Raw genomic sequence first — 15000 nt, 5'->3', positions numbered from 1 at the left:
GTACTTCGTTACCTGCTCATTTTTCACTAAAAAACATTGAAATAACTTGTGTAATCATTCTATTTTACTACTTAGGTGATAAACATTTAATGAACGTGAAATATATCATCTGTGTGGCTAAGATGTTCGTCATAACCTTTCGAACTTGTGTTGTTTGCCCCTTCAGGGTGATCAGAAGTGTGTAGCTAATTAGCAAATCCAACATGGCGGCCATCGTTAATTTCCTCCGTGTACTCACGCATTGCATTCTTTAACTATTGAGTCTTTGACGTCATTTTTTCCTCGATCCAGCTCTCTCAAGATTTTAAAGTTAGTAATGGCGGACCATTAAATAGGGAAATTTTAGTCAAAATAAACAGGTGTCTTTGAAATCAAGGCTTAAAACTTGTGTCACTTACTGTTCAGTTAACATAGTATTGAAATTCAAAGAAAAATAGAAATTGATTTTTTGGTCATAGTAGCACTTTAATGTTTTAATTAGTACCAATTGAAATTCTCCGATTTATTTTCTATCATAACTGAATATTCTAAAATTTCAATTTCAAGTTCTTATTCTAATAATAGAAACGTCTATTTCAATTAAGTTGCATTGTGGGCTCAACCTACTCTAAACCCAAACCAGCAATTTTGCCTTGCGTGGTATTTTATGGGGCATTTCCTGAAACATGCCGTGTTGGGCGAGGCCACAATGAGGAGCCTACAACTCCAATACTAGTAGGTCTATAAAACGGCATTTTCACAGATCAAGACGCCGAGTTCGTAAATCAGATTTGGCTTGCATGAGTGACCATTCTGAATACCACTGAGAGGTAATAATTTCTCATGCAAGACTTGTTTTTAGCCGCAAAGGTCTGGTTTCGCGGGAAAATAAATCTAAGGGCACATTCGGGGTGCGTTCGATTGACCGTATTCTGGAATAGGAATACATGGAGTAGAAGTTAGAAATCCCCTCGTTTTTACGGAGATTCACATTAAGTTGTCAAACACCTGCTAAAATGCTATTTTAAACATATTTTTATTACCTTGTTGCTTCAAAACGCCAGACATACCGTTTTGAATCCGTCACTCGACGTATTCTTCTTCCGGAATACGGTGAATCGAACGCACCCTCGATTGACCCTATTCCGGAATAAGAATACGTGGAGTGATGATTAATACGGTATGTTTGGCGCGGGCAAGGATAATAAAAATATGTTTAAAATAGCATTTTAGCAGATTTTTGACAATTTTAAATTAATTAATGTGAATCTCCGTAAAACGAAGGATTTCTAACTTATATTCCATGCATTCCTATTCCGGAATACGGTCAATCGAACGCACCCTAAGAATAACTCGGTCTGTAAAAACGCCGTTCCGCAAAAACAATGAAATTGTACGGTCCTGGTCATGGGCTCCTGGCTGTTGGTATCTTCACGGGCAACAGCCTCAAGACTTGTGTCTACGGACCTTTGGCCTGTCGGAGACTTCGTAATCTTATAAGGACAAAGCCCCGGGTTCTCATTACCAGACTATTACCGAGCAAGACGCTCAGTGGTGTTTACGTGGGATGCCGCTGTTGATGTAAAACGTTAACTTTGGTTGCAGTTTTCCGTGATGACTGAGGTTGAGTGAGATTTATAAGACGAGTGTTAGGAGCGCATAAAAAGCTTTGGTGTCATGACAATCTGAGCATTTTCTTTGTATGTCGTTTGTGAACTTGGGTAGCTAGAGTCAAAAGAAGAAGCGGGCGGAAAATAATGAAAACAAACTTAGTAATGGTAAAACTTGGAGTCACGTCACGTCCGCATACCGCACTTGTAAAATTGCGTAATCATTCACGTATAATTTGCTTTTGCCGGTTGATTACGCTCCTTGATCGATCGATATTGGGACTTCATGTTTGAAAGGCTTTTCTTGCTTTTGGAATATTTTTTTCACGAAAACCTTTAGAAATGCTTTGTCGACATAGCTTTGAAATTCCGCAGGATTCTTTAGCATTGGAATGCAAGGTAACAGAATGCAAATTAGGTTTTGACATGTTCATTGCAATCCAACCTGATCAAAAGCGCCGAAAGCGCTTCGAAAATCGAGTCGCTCTGGTCAAGAGAGATTTGGATTAAATATGTTTTTGTCTGGAAATCTCATTATCATTTTTGTTAAGTAAGTCGGCTTTATAGTCATTTTCGAAAGTTGTTAGATTGTGGAGCAATAACTATTGTGGCCGATGATCTAACAAAACTGTCTTAGAGCAACATGCACAAGTTAAAGGCAAGAGGAATTCCTCTATGATCACGCAACTGGCCAACAAGGATTGACTTTACTGAACATCACAAGCACGTTGCTAGTTACCGAACCCAACCCAATTTATAACGTGGTCTTCGAAAGGCATCCCACGTAATTAATTGATGTAACCTTGGATAAACTTTCATTGTTTCTTGCTTAACATGGAGCAGAATGCGCGATACTTTAGCGTAAAACTCAAGGTTCCCGAAAACGGGACTATTAAGAAAAGGGCTCCTCCAGGACTTACCCCTAGTGTCGTAAATGGTAACCTTTGCGACTCCGCTATTCGTCTAAAAGCGATCGTTCTAAAGCTTGTTGCTCAGTATTAGATTGCATGAAATTAGTTTTCAACTCACGGCCGAAAGTTGGCGGCCGACTTGATCTTTTCGTTCAGCACATACACATACGCTAGACATAAGGGAAGAATCCTTCAGCATGAGAATCAGTTTTATGATCAGAGTGGCAAGGGCGGTAAGTTCGTTGGGGAAATTGTTCAATAGCAGGTTGCTTACACTTCGGCATTTCATTTGTGTTTTTCCATGGCTAGATCTCGGGGACACAAACAATTTTTTCTCACGCTTCGATCTTTGTCTTTTTCTATTGTAGTGTTCCATTTTCTTACATCATTATTTCTTACATATCAAACACATTCTGTTTCCTCGATATCTTACTGAAGCCTCAGTAGTAAGCATTTAATTGTTTGTTAATAACATCTATTTTCCAGTGTTGCAGGCGTTATAACATGACTCCTTTTCCTTCACATTCGGCTGCGCATTGGTCATTGTCACATGTTGCCCAGCAAAATCGGTTGTTGTCAAAACAAGTGTCATGGCAAGCAGATTGGGCGTCTGTCCTCTGAAATGCTACCACCACAAGAACTACAGCAATCGTGGTGTAAAATAAACAGGCCTTCATCTGCAATTATAAAATCAAACAGCTATTGTCTTTGGCATTAAATTTACCCTTACAATATAGAAGTTGCGAGGAAGGAGAAAGGAAAGGTGAGATGGTACTTATTGATAAGGAGCAACTCTAGTGTTGCTACTCTACGTTTCAAGTGTTTTTTAACTAAAGGTTCCTTCCGTTTGAAGTTGACTTGACCATATGTTGGGGCTGTTGTGTCTAGTTTTTTTAATGTTGTTATCTTTGTTCAGCTGAAATTCAGCTCGGGATTTCTTTGGTGTAAGTTTACATTTAGCTATCGATTCACTTTTCTTTTTTCTTAGCAGTGACCTAACTATTTCGGAGATCACGAACGAGAAATCAGGGAAAGGGCGGTTTCAAAAGAAGACGTGCAGGCGACTATTGTCTATGGTTTTGAAATATTGAAATTTTGTGTTTCCCGTGTATAGTGTTCCATTTAATCAATAATCAAACCATTTAAGCAACTTCGAATCCACAGTACAAACAAAGTACGTGTCTATGGCAGTTTAATTAAAATTAAGGTCGTGAGTTGACTACTTTTGGAAGAAAACAAGTTGTCGGAATAACAATCTAAATTGTGCATACGTCGCTTTTGTGATGTAAATTATATGTGGCGGGTAAGTTTCTCAAGAGCACATTGTATAGACCTCATTCATAGTGGCGGCCAAATAAAATATTCTTCTATTTTAATGCTAATAAGCCTTTCTAAACTCGCTACGACGAGCAATTTTCAAAGGTTTTTTTTTTCAAAGTGAGAGCAGTAGGCCTAATCAACATAAATACAAAAGAAGGTAAATGTGGTCACCATTTATGAAAGTGATCTATTATTTCATAGCACGAAGGTTTACCAGTCAAAAAGGCGTCAAAGATGTAGGCTGATTGGTAGCGATTTTACAGAGAGAAAGCGAAATTCTTAGGGCGTCCACTCAGCCCACGGTGTTTACATCGCTCTGGAACATTCATCCAACACTAATATCCATACGTAATCAGTCAAGAACCAAATACATGGTCAGATATTTAGCTAATTGAATATAATTGGGATCTAAGTTTTACTTGCAAAAAACTATCTTGAAATAACTAGGGAATAAAGGTATTTTTAATGAGAAACTGGGATTTTTGCTTTTGCATGGCTAATTTTCCTTGCTTGCATGAAAACAGTAGCCATGAATGTTCTGAAGAGGATATTTAAAATTGAATCAAATACGACATTTAAAAACCTGAACAGACTTGCCATTATTTGATCATGTTTCTGTAATCGGCGAAAACAAACATGCGTTTACATGTTTTTCGAATTGTTTCTTATGAGATATACCCAGTCTTGCCTGAAGGTGATGAGAAAAAATTTGTCATAAGGGAAGAAGAAATCTTTTCACTCAAACTCTTTAAGTTTGTTTTAGGTACAAAACAGCCACAATATCTTAGTAAGTACATCTTGTCAAAAAACTTGCGGAAATGTCCTGACTTTTTTGTCAAAATAGATCGAGTTGTTCTTTTCCAACTTATCAACACCTTGAACTGACAATGTTGTTTCTAGGCTAGTCACTTTATATCATGAAATTCCAAACAATTATGATTTTATGCTAAAGGCAAATTCGAACGGCTTGATGAACATACCTTGTTTTGATTTCACGCGCCCTTTGTTTTGATTTCTAACGGCAGTGACAAATTGGCACAACGTGTCGTGTGTTCTCGATGTAGAAATTCTTATCCTTTTATTTCCTCCAAATGATTAGCACTCCGAATTTCGGTTTTCGACACCCGCAGCTGTCCGGCTAGGTTTGTCCACTTATCAGCTTTAGTCTTCTCAGTTAACTTACAAACAAAAGTGTTTTTTGAAAAACAGGTTTTCTCTTTATGTCGGCGTTTTAATTGGTCACCATATTGAAATCACACAGTATGTTTGCATTCGAAAGACTTGTATTGCTTTAGTTGTCACTTGGAGGCGTCAATACTCATTCAAAATACACGTCAGCCACGCTTCATCATTTGCTTAACTTCAACTTATTTGTTAGTAGATGATAATGATTCAGTAAATGTTTTTATAAATAATTAATCAGTGTTTTATGTTGGTCAATGTAATATTTGTGCGATTTTTAAGCTTTCCACGAGACCATACCGAAATATCCAATAATGCTCGCTAAAGGAACTCCCCGGATTGGTCAGGAATAGAAGTTAACCTGGGAAAATCTTTGAAACTTTCACCATTGTCAGTTTATTATAGTGACTGTAAATTTGCTAGTTTAGAAGAAAGAGCTGGCAATTTGCTAATGCGCGCTACGTTTCTAAGGAACAGGAAGTACAACTTTGACGTTATTTATGAAATAACAACATTATTTTCTATATTGATCGCAATTTGGAATGGAACCTAAGCAAATATTTTCCTCCGGCTCGTGATATCAGGTACTGAATAATGCGTCCAAGAGAGTTAGTTACAAAAATTAAAATTAAAAATTATACAAAAAAGTGAGGTAGGTCGAGGAGCGCTATTTGCCTTTGTCATCTCAACCGCTGCTATGGTAATGATCTACCTCTGGAAATGTGCAAAATTATGTTAAGCAACGCATTTCTTTGGATAAAGCAAGCAGGCGCAAGTCCAAGTCACAACTTTCCTCGTTCGTGCATTCTCAAAATATGCGAGTTAGATAAATGGACCTTTTTGCTTCTAGGACGTTGCGGGATTGCGCAGATGGTTATGCTTATTGTTCACGTTTCGATCGGTTCTTTGCGTGATCGCTTGGAGGCCATAACGCGCTCTTATATCAGGCCTAATCATCAAGAAATACATTATTTATTATGCTGCTTACATAACATCTTGCTCCCCCAACGTTGCCCGTGAGGCATACATTTTGTTTATCGAGAACATTGTGTCGTTGGAAAGGCTACAAGGATTGAGAAATCAAGGTCTTGCTTTCCACCGCTACTCCCTTTTTTGGTCAAAGCGATAAAATGCGGCGAAATAAGAACTCGGTTTTTACATGACAGCCAAATATAATAATGATAATTAGGAAGGAAGGGAATATGATTATTATATTTCCTTCCTTCCTGATTATTATTATTATTATTATTATTATTTATAATTTTTTTTGTGTTTGAACTTAATGTAAGTTAGATGCAACTCATTGATGTAAATAATATTGTATATTTATGCAAATTTGTTACTATTAATTTAATTTTTATCTGTACTATCTATTTTGCCAGTTCACTTTTATACATATGTGTATATATTTTTGTTTTCCTTTCATTTAATTCCTGTGGTAGTGGCCATCTCGAAAGCATTTGCTACTATGGCCACTTCGCACTTTTCCACTTTTTTCACTCAAGTATAATTAGTCTGTTTCCTTCATTCTTTTAATTGTTCTGTCAATTATTTATTTTCTGAAATAGTGCATAATAATAAAAAATCTTGAATCTTGAATCTTGACGTCATAGCAAGCTCCGTCGGTTTTCTTACCAAATTTAGAAATCAAACCTTATCCTTCGGAAATGGAACTCTGATTCTTATGCAGACAGTTTCGTCTGTTTCGGTTAACAAACATGGCCATCTTGCACTTGTGTGAAAACCAAGAATATTAAGAGGAATTTCTTTATTGTAAGAAACAAGCCAATGTATGAGTGCTTGTCAGTTTGCTTCTAAATTGAAAAACGAGTTGTTGCGTCAAAATCTCTCGAACTGAAGCAGCTGTTGCAAGAGTTTGAATTTGTTTCCCGAGTGAATGGAAGTCTTAAATCCGGCTAGATTTTCATCATGCAGATCACATTGACTCATATCAGAAACCCATAAGGGTTGAAACGTGTAACGCGCGTTCACAGCTTCCGAATATTCAGTGCGAACTGATTGGTTGAATGTTTCAGTGCTAAGTACCATATTTGGAAACACCTCGCTCTTGTTGTTCCAAATATGGTACTTAGCAAATCGAATATTCAGAAGGTTGTTTCCAAGCACACAAGGGGCCGTTACACGTTTCAACGCTTATGGGTTTCTGGTCATATATAATTTCACTCCTTCCTCGATCCTGAGCCGATCATCGACACCTGCTTTCCAAAGAACCACCACTGAGACCATTACACATTTATTTGGTAAAGTGGTTTCTTCTAATAAACATGTATTTTAAAAGAAATTTTCGATTTACGGTAGAAGCATTCAGCCCCCAGGCCCTTTTTGTTTGCTCCCAACATGGTCCGGCACCCTCCGAGACATAACCTGTATGCTTTATATTGATGAGTAGAGCGGTTTTCAATTGAGTGTCGAAAGTAATTAGCGAATTGCTTTGGTTTTGCATTACTTCACTCAGTGATTGGTTGAAATTTCTCGCGCCACTTTTTCAACTAATCAGAAGAGAAAAGAAGAGAAACCAAAACCAATCGTGGCTCGCGCGTGCACATTTTCCCGCGCTTTGTGTCGGCTACGTGTAATTACTTCGAGTTTTGATTGGTTTACAGGATTGTCTGCGTCCTTTTTGATTGGCCAAAGTAATTCCTTTGGTTTTGGTTTTACGACACTCAATTGAAAACCGCTCTAAATGACCGTCCGTAACAAGGTTTTTGTTACATCCTGCGGCCAACGAACGCAACATTTTCATTTCAGACCAAATGAAATACAAGCCCACTTGCATACTATCGAGAGTCTTGCGGTCTCGTTGGCTCTTTATCTAGTACACGATTAGTATTGAAGAGCCAGACCTAACTCAGGAGTACACGTACAAAAACACAATGAACTGACAAACAGTTTTTTTTCTGGTTCTGTCAAGGAACAAATAGACAAGCCAAAGACAACCTGCCTTCCCAGAAAGTCTTAAGCAGCTTAAAAAGACGGCGTAAGAATTTCCTAGTACACTGAATTTGTGACAGGCTACCATCATGTTTTCGTTAATTTGAATCGTGCCCGCATCTAAATATCGTGCAGAAAAACCATTAAGACTATAATATGACTACTCAGAAAAAGAAACCTTAGTTTGGGTCATTGGAATGTGAAATGAAAAAAGGGGCTAACCATGCTTTTTTTGGAGATAATCAGGTTTGTTTTTTGGAAAAGTGGACACTTAAAACAAAGACACGTAACTTTTTTCACAGTTTTTATCGACGCAAACGTTTAATTACAGTAAAACAGCAGGAACGACAAAGATCTTTAAAATGAATAGCAAATTGCAACTGGGTGATTCTAAAAATGGTTTTTAATTCACAAAAACGTCAAGACAGAGCCATTCTTGAGCCTGACAGCACTCCTCTGTAGTTACTGAAAAGCGCCCTTTAACAATTTTTTACGGCCCCAAAAGTTAATCCCGACTTCAATGGGCCTCAATGTCCGAGGATATTTGGAGTGGAGTGAGTTGTTGTACACTGCAATTGAATCCAACCCGTACGGGGCTGAATCGAAGTGATCACCTACCTACTTGCACTGTCAAAAGTTTCTTGTGGTGAGCTTTTTGTTCAGTACTTACGTCCGTTATCCATTTTTTGTCGATCTTGCTGGCAGTCGATTGCACGGAACAAAAAAAAAAAATTCTTATCTCATGCTTCGTGATTATTTTTTGAACAATAATGATTATTGTACTAAAAGTATTGATCCCAGGCCCTATGTGGTTGTCTTCGAAGAATTTACTACATTTGGTTTCTTAATTTTTATGATAAATAGCTCTGTTTCATTGTTGAGTAGTGGAGTTAATAAAGATGGCTCCATTGAAATAATTTTTTCTGCACCGTCCACTTTCTCTCTCCGATGGGTCATTGTTTCTAGCTTTTTCAATTTGTCGAGGAGACAACTGTTTCATTACGAATTATTTTGGTCTTTTGCTACAAGATACACGTGTTTCGCACTGCAACCGAATAAATCTTCCAAGGCATTTCTATAGTCGGAAAAATAACTTCAGGCTTCTCTACGCAAGTGCTAAAATTGCGTTTATAACTGCTTCACTTGAACACAGTTTTTAAGCACTTATACTTCCATTTCTGCCATATTTATGCAGTTTTTGTCTTGAAGCTCAAACGTCGAAGGTTAATATTTTTGACAGTGTCCTCGGCAGGCTGTTACCATGGTAACACATCTACATTGAAACAAGGCCAAAAGGATGCTTATTCCTCATTTATGCAAAATTCACACATTAGTTTTTCGCAGCATTTGCTTACTTAAAATTTCAACAGACAGACTTTTCGTAATTCGCTGATAGGCGTTTTATAGTTTTCCCAAATTTGTGTCCCTTAAATTTCTGATTTTTTTTATTGACGGCTCATTTGTAGTCGGAACTATTTTAAGTTAACTCCAAATTTCTGCAATATATATTACGGGTTTAAGAGAAATTTGGTAAAGCAGCCAACAGGTGCACGCGCCAAATTTTTCTAAGTTCTTCTGAAGGAGTACCATGACTTTTACGTAATAGGGGCGAATTTATACCGCGTTTCAAAGCGAGAAGAGAGGGCAATTTAGACGGACTAAATACGAGTAATCAATTTATACAAACACTAAGAGAGTGCAATTTTATGCGATATTTGAAAATTTACTCGAGCTAATTTATTCCGAAACGCACGAAAGAAATCGCGTGATAATTTGTCTAGGATGTTGATTTGAAAAAAATGCGTAAATGATTTTTATGAGAGCAACATAACCTTCAAGATTTTTGCAATGTTTTCGTTCTTAGTTCTTGCTTTATTTTGACCTCGAAAAACTTAATGAAGTCAACCGCTGGCTGCTTACAGGTCTTCAAGTGCACCTTATCAAATGTATTGCGCAATCGAAAGGTCGCTTTGAATTGACTGGTTGCCTTTGACCTATGAATCACCACCTTGCAACTTGGAAACAATTGCATGCTCTCTGTAATCCAGAACATATATTTTTCTTTCATGAATGCATTTGCAGTAGTTGAAAGTATGAGTCAAATTGCACAATCCGTGCTACAAGTCTTGTCAACCACAATTCATCTAAACAATAAATAAAATTCGTAGTTTGACTACAGTCCTAGAAAAATTGCTGGGACAATGAAGCCATGAGGGCACACGCGGTTGCAAAGGCAATGCATGGAAACCAACTGTCCCTCCCCCCCCCCCCCCCTTCCACCTGTTGCCTTACAATGTTGATTTGAAACCCAACATTGCTTAGGGTGGTGCGGGGCAAATATAAGGTACACCTTAAATGAAAGTGATTTTTGAGCACATTATTGAAGGTGCCCCAAGCGCTTTTGACCTTTTGACCACGATTGTAGGAATGACCAGCTAATACCCCCACGCCCTCCCCAGGCTGGTGGTATGAGTGCTCATTTTCCCAGTCCGAATCCCTCTTAAATTCAACACTGAATTATGCACCAGTGGCGTAATTCGAGGAGTTGGGCTATGGTTGGCAGAGTACCAGGAAAGAGGAGCCACTCTAATCTAAAGGGAATCTCTGCTAGCGACATTGCCAGTTACATTTTGTTTCATTAAAGCCTTGGCCAAACTATCGAATAAAGTTGGTTCAACACTCCAACTTTGCTCGATCCAACATTGTTCGACTGTTTGGCCACCCATGTTGGAAGATGTTCGTCCAACATTTTTTGTTCAATCAAGTGTTGGAAAGAGTTTGCCTTTGGTCAGAAATTACACCTAACAACTCTGCCCGAGGCAACAATGTTGAAGTATTTTGCCGCTCGACCAACAAAGTTGTGCCCTGCTAGCCAATCACGAATCGCTATCTTATTTTCAAGCCCAAGCTTTTAGCATCATTTTTAACAAAGATGTCGGACTGACCAAAAGGCCGTCGTGGTTGTTGATGAACAGTCTTACAGCTGGACTAAGCGGTTCACCACTCATTTTGTCGCTCTGTTTGAAGATGTTTGGTTCAATAGGGCTCATTCTCATCATCTCCTAAGACGCGGGTGTATCTTGTAGTGATAACTGTACAACGACAGAGACATACCCTTCTCTGCTCGTTCTGGTAAATGTTATTTGTTTATTCCTCGTTTGAATCCGTCATTTCCGTCCTCCAACATCTCCAGTACAATAAACGCTACGAGCGCTTTTCGTTTCCGTGTTTGCGCCATATTTTCAAATTTAGTGCCAATTTAAACTTGAATGTTTCGTCAAGCAATGTTGGACTGATAGTGTTTTACCACTATCTCAACATTTGCATTCAACAATGTTGCATGTGGGATCCAACTTTGTTCGATGGTTTGGCGAGGGTTTAACGCACGAGTTTGTTCACACAAGGCATCATGCTACGCTTTACACACAATGACTTCAAAAGGTAAAAGAACTTGTTAAACGAACTTCAATCTTCGATTTTAAGGCTTTTAGCTTTGATAACAAGCCAGTTATTTTTAGTTATCGCAAACTGATAAATTCGTGGGTGGCAAAAGCTCTCTTATGATCCCACAGATTCTTTAATTATAAAATTTCGAATTTTCAAAGCATCACTGCTCAGAGATTATCATGCATATCGCGTTCAAATTTTCAGATATGGCTCATTATGCAATGCACTTTCAATATTCAGTATTTTGTTCTCGGCTGACTGATAAGAAAACGATAGCGTTGTGCTAATGAGGCAAAAAATGTAAACAAATATTTAACAATTATTCCATGAGCGCGCGTTAGATATGAGATGATCCGAGCTGGCTATAACCAGTTTTATATCCAACAAGAGCGAATGGAATAATTTTTTTTATCAAATTCCTTAAACTCCAAAAGTTTAGAAAGTACGAAATACGAGTGAAAAAAGCGAGCAAATCCGAGCGAAATCGAAAAAATTTGATGAGAACTGATGTTATGTTGTGTCAGGCCTTGTGGTCAGACAAACGCAGGCTCATCACAAAAACATTTCTTACCTTTTCGCGTACTTCTAAACGTCGGGATTGATCCAAACTTTCCAATGAAACAGTTTTTTGGCTTCATTCAGTGAGAAATTTCGCTTTCCGGCGAAAAAACTCTTAGCTTGGCAACGCGTAGCTCAATCATTTACCATATAAGGTCAAACTAGACTGAGGAATATAACCGAGATTGAGTGAACCAATCAGAGCACGAGAAATGCATTATCCGAGGTTGAAAATTTAATAATCCCCTATATCCGAGAGGACAATAACTCAAGGGGTTCGATCTTAACTCCTAACCGGCATTAGTGCAACATCTTTTGGGTGCTTTGTTAATGATGCACTCATTCGCGATCCATGTAGAAGGGAAAACTGATGACCTCTAAACCAGCGAACATATTTTGTTTGTAGTGAGCTGATTTAATTTGTTTTAATTGCAGCTCACCCATTTTGATTACATTACTAAAAGAAAACCTGAGACAAGTTGATATATTTTCTGATTCAATTTATCCAAAACTTTCCGGCTGGTGAATTTGAGCGTGAACCATTTAGGAAAATGCCGTGGGGTTAAAAAAAAAAGGAATGCTATTGATTTGACCGACAATAGATGGTACAAATACTTTTACTTTTTACTTTTAGAATGATTCTTGGCTGAAAAGAGATGCTGCGTAAAAGAGTTCTCAAAGAATATTTGTCTCTGGGACCACAAGTAAACTCTTCCCCCTAAAGGTCTTTTTAGATAACATACCTTTTACTATCAATCTTAATTCTTGTGACACTGCAACCTTGGCGTCCGATATCTTACCGTAGTAATTCGCTTGCTACCGGCTTATATACTTACGGCAAAAAACGTAATTAATGCAAACGACTTACGCATTCAAGGAAAACCAGCTGTCGATTGCTATCAAGAAATTACTCTTCAGGCAGAATTAGCGGGTAAAAGTTAAAGACCTTTTTTGTATGCCATTGCAGTAACTCCCTTTTGAAAGAGAGAATTTCTAAAGGGTTCAGGGTGTAGTCGAAAAAGGCACGAATTGCAAGAAACAACGATTTACTCAGTCAAATATTATCTCATTACTCTGTGGAAGTAAACGAAAATTAAGAAAAAAAACTCAATAGACTATTATAAACCATTTGTTATGTTTAGTGACAATCAAGACCTTCTCCGGAAACGCAAAAGGGTTGTAAAAAGGTTCATGAATGATTAAAACGCACAATTAATAACTGCAAACTTGATTTATCTCTTTTAACGACAATTGATCGAGACGGCGATTTATCTCCATTTAAAAGCCGAGAAGGGTCATTTGTGTTCGAAGTTAGCACCTGCACCTCCGCCAGGCTTCTACCCTTAGTACCTTCTACCCTTCTATCAAAGGGCTTCGAAAACGACTATTTATTCACTTTCGGCGTACGAAACTCATCATTGATTTGATGATAGTTCGTATAGGCAGTGAAAATAAATTTATAAAATATTTTGCCTTGTGCGTTTTTCTTTGTTTATCTGTTGGAGACACTGTCGGATGTCGTTATTTCGGTGTTGTGCTATTAATCGCTGAAACTATGCAAATAGAAGACATTCGACTCACCAGGTTGATCTTCCCTACCAACGACTGGTTTGGATTTCAAACCATAGGGTTACTAACAAATCCTACATTACGACAAGAAATTGTGTTCAAAGGTCAGCGTGTATTTTACAGCCGTCATTTTACGGTAATTTATTATCAAAGTGCACGGGAAGTTCACGGCAAAAAGGAAAAAAGTGGGCTGTTCTTGTGCACGTAAGGAAGTAGGAATCTCACGAATGTAAGTTTAAGTTTAAGTTTAAGTTTAAGTTTAATAAAGCTTCTTACCAAAGTACAAAAGAAAATATATATACTAAAGTACAATAGGTAAAGGAAAGCAATAGGGGGAAACTGAATTCCCATGTAAGTTAGAAAACCTTGTCTTTACCTATCGAGTCGAGTTGATGCATGTTAAGTTTCGGTAAATTAACCGGACTAAAATGGAAATTTTTTTAACTGACCGTAAGAAGCTTTTACAAGCGTTTTTTTAAACCATGCTTTATGCTCTAACGCCTTCTTCCCAGCTCAAAAAAAGTAATGTCAACACTTGTCGTAGAGAACGTAAAGGCAATTAAATCATTTTAAAATTCCTTAATTTATAAGAAATGAAAAAAAATCCTTGTTTTCAACAGTGATCATCTCACCGTCAATTTATGCTCATTGCATACGGCTCAGGTTTTAGAGAACTTTCCTATTTAAGCAATCAATAAAATAAATTGCTTCCCACTGTTATTAGGGTCTTATAGGGCTTAAATGTGACCTCAAACTGTATTCAAATCAGAACTCTTGCTTACATTAGTTAAGTTTTTAGAGTTTTTTAAGAGGAACCATGATCTCCAATATTCATGCTTAGTCTGTCTCTCAGAGTTGCTTGTTTATTATTATTTTTATTTTTCCCTTTGTCCTCTTCTGAATAAAACTGTATATCATAAAAGTAGGAATTACGCCTTTGCTAGTATTTGGTCAAGCTTATACTTGAAATAACATGACACATTCTCAAAAAAACGAGTTACTTTGCCTCACGAAATTTCTGAATTTCTAATTCCTTTAAAATGGATAGGGTATCTTGTCATCAAGTAAAAACATGAACAGATGATGCAACCATTACTTCAAACTACTCTGGGAAGTGAACAAAATCAAGATTCATTGTCGGTGGGCGTGTCAAGATATAGGGCAGATCGAGTGTCCAGTTCTGACGCGGACTGAAGTAATTTTAGCGGAAAGAGTTTGTTCTATTTGTGAACACATTGCCCACGACGGAGCCTGGCTAATTATACAATCCGCCAATGTTGTAATGGCCTGGGAAGTAAGCCAATGTGGAGTTTAAAAAAACAAAACAAAAAAGTACGTGGGATGAAAACAGCATGAAGTAAAAATCCAAAAGAGTTTGAATGCAATCTCGTGAAACCGTTTCCACAACGAACGAAAAAACGTATATGCTCGTTTTCATTCTGGTGCGCACAGTCATGTGTTGTTTGAAACTC

General features: G+C 37.7%; 2 long non-coding RNA genes across 2 annotated transcripts in view; one reads left to right on the top strand and one right to left on the bottom strand.

Moving 5' to 3' along the window:
* Window positions 1–2841: 2841 nt before the first annotated feature.
* Window positions 2842–12946, bottom strand: LOC138015166 (uncharacterized). Its single transcript, XR_011125505.1, has 2 exons — window positions 12703–12946; window positions 2842–3177 (listed from the first exon to the last, which is right to left on the bottom strand). It is a non-coding gene; the product is annotated as an uncharacterized lncRNA (long non-coding RNA).
* Window positions 12947–13548: 602 nt separating this feature from the next.
* LOC138015167 (uncharacterized) overlaps window positions 13549–15000 on the top strand; it is a 41327-nt gene continuing 39875 nt past the window's right edge. Inside the window, exon 1 of the long non-coding RNA XR_011125506.1 lies at window positions 13549–13757. This is a non-coding gene — a long non-coding RNA (uncharacterized lncRNA). The remainder of the gene's footprint in view (window positions 13758–15000) is intronic.

Source organism: Montipora capricornis, chromosome 9 (genome assembly GCF_036669925.1).
Source record: "Montipora capricornis isolate CH-2021 chromosome 9, ASM3666992v2, whole genome shotgun sequence".
Classification (NCBI taxonomy): Eukaryota; Metazoa; Cnidaria; class Anthozoa; order Scleractinia; family Acroporidae; genus Montipora; species Montipora capricornis.
The sequence above is the reverse complement of the archived record's forward strand: the minus strand, read 5'-3'. Positions and strand labels throughout refer to the sequence as shown.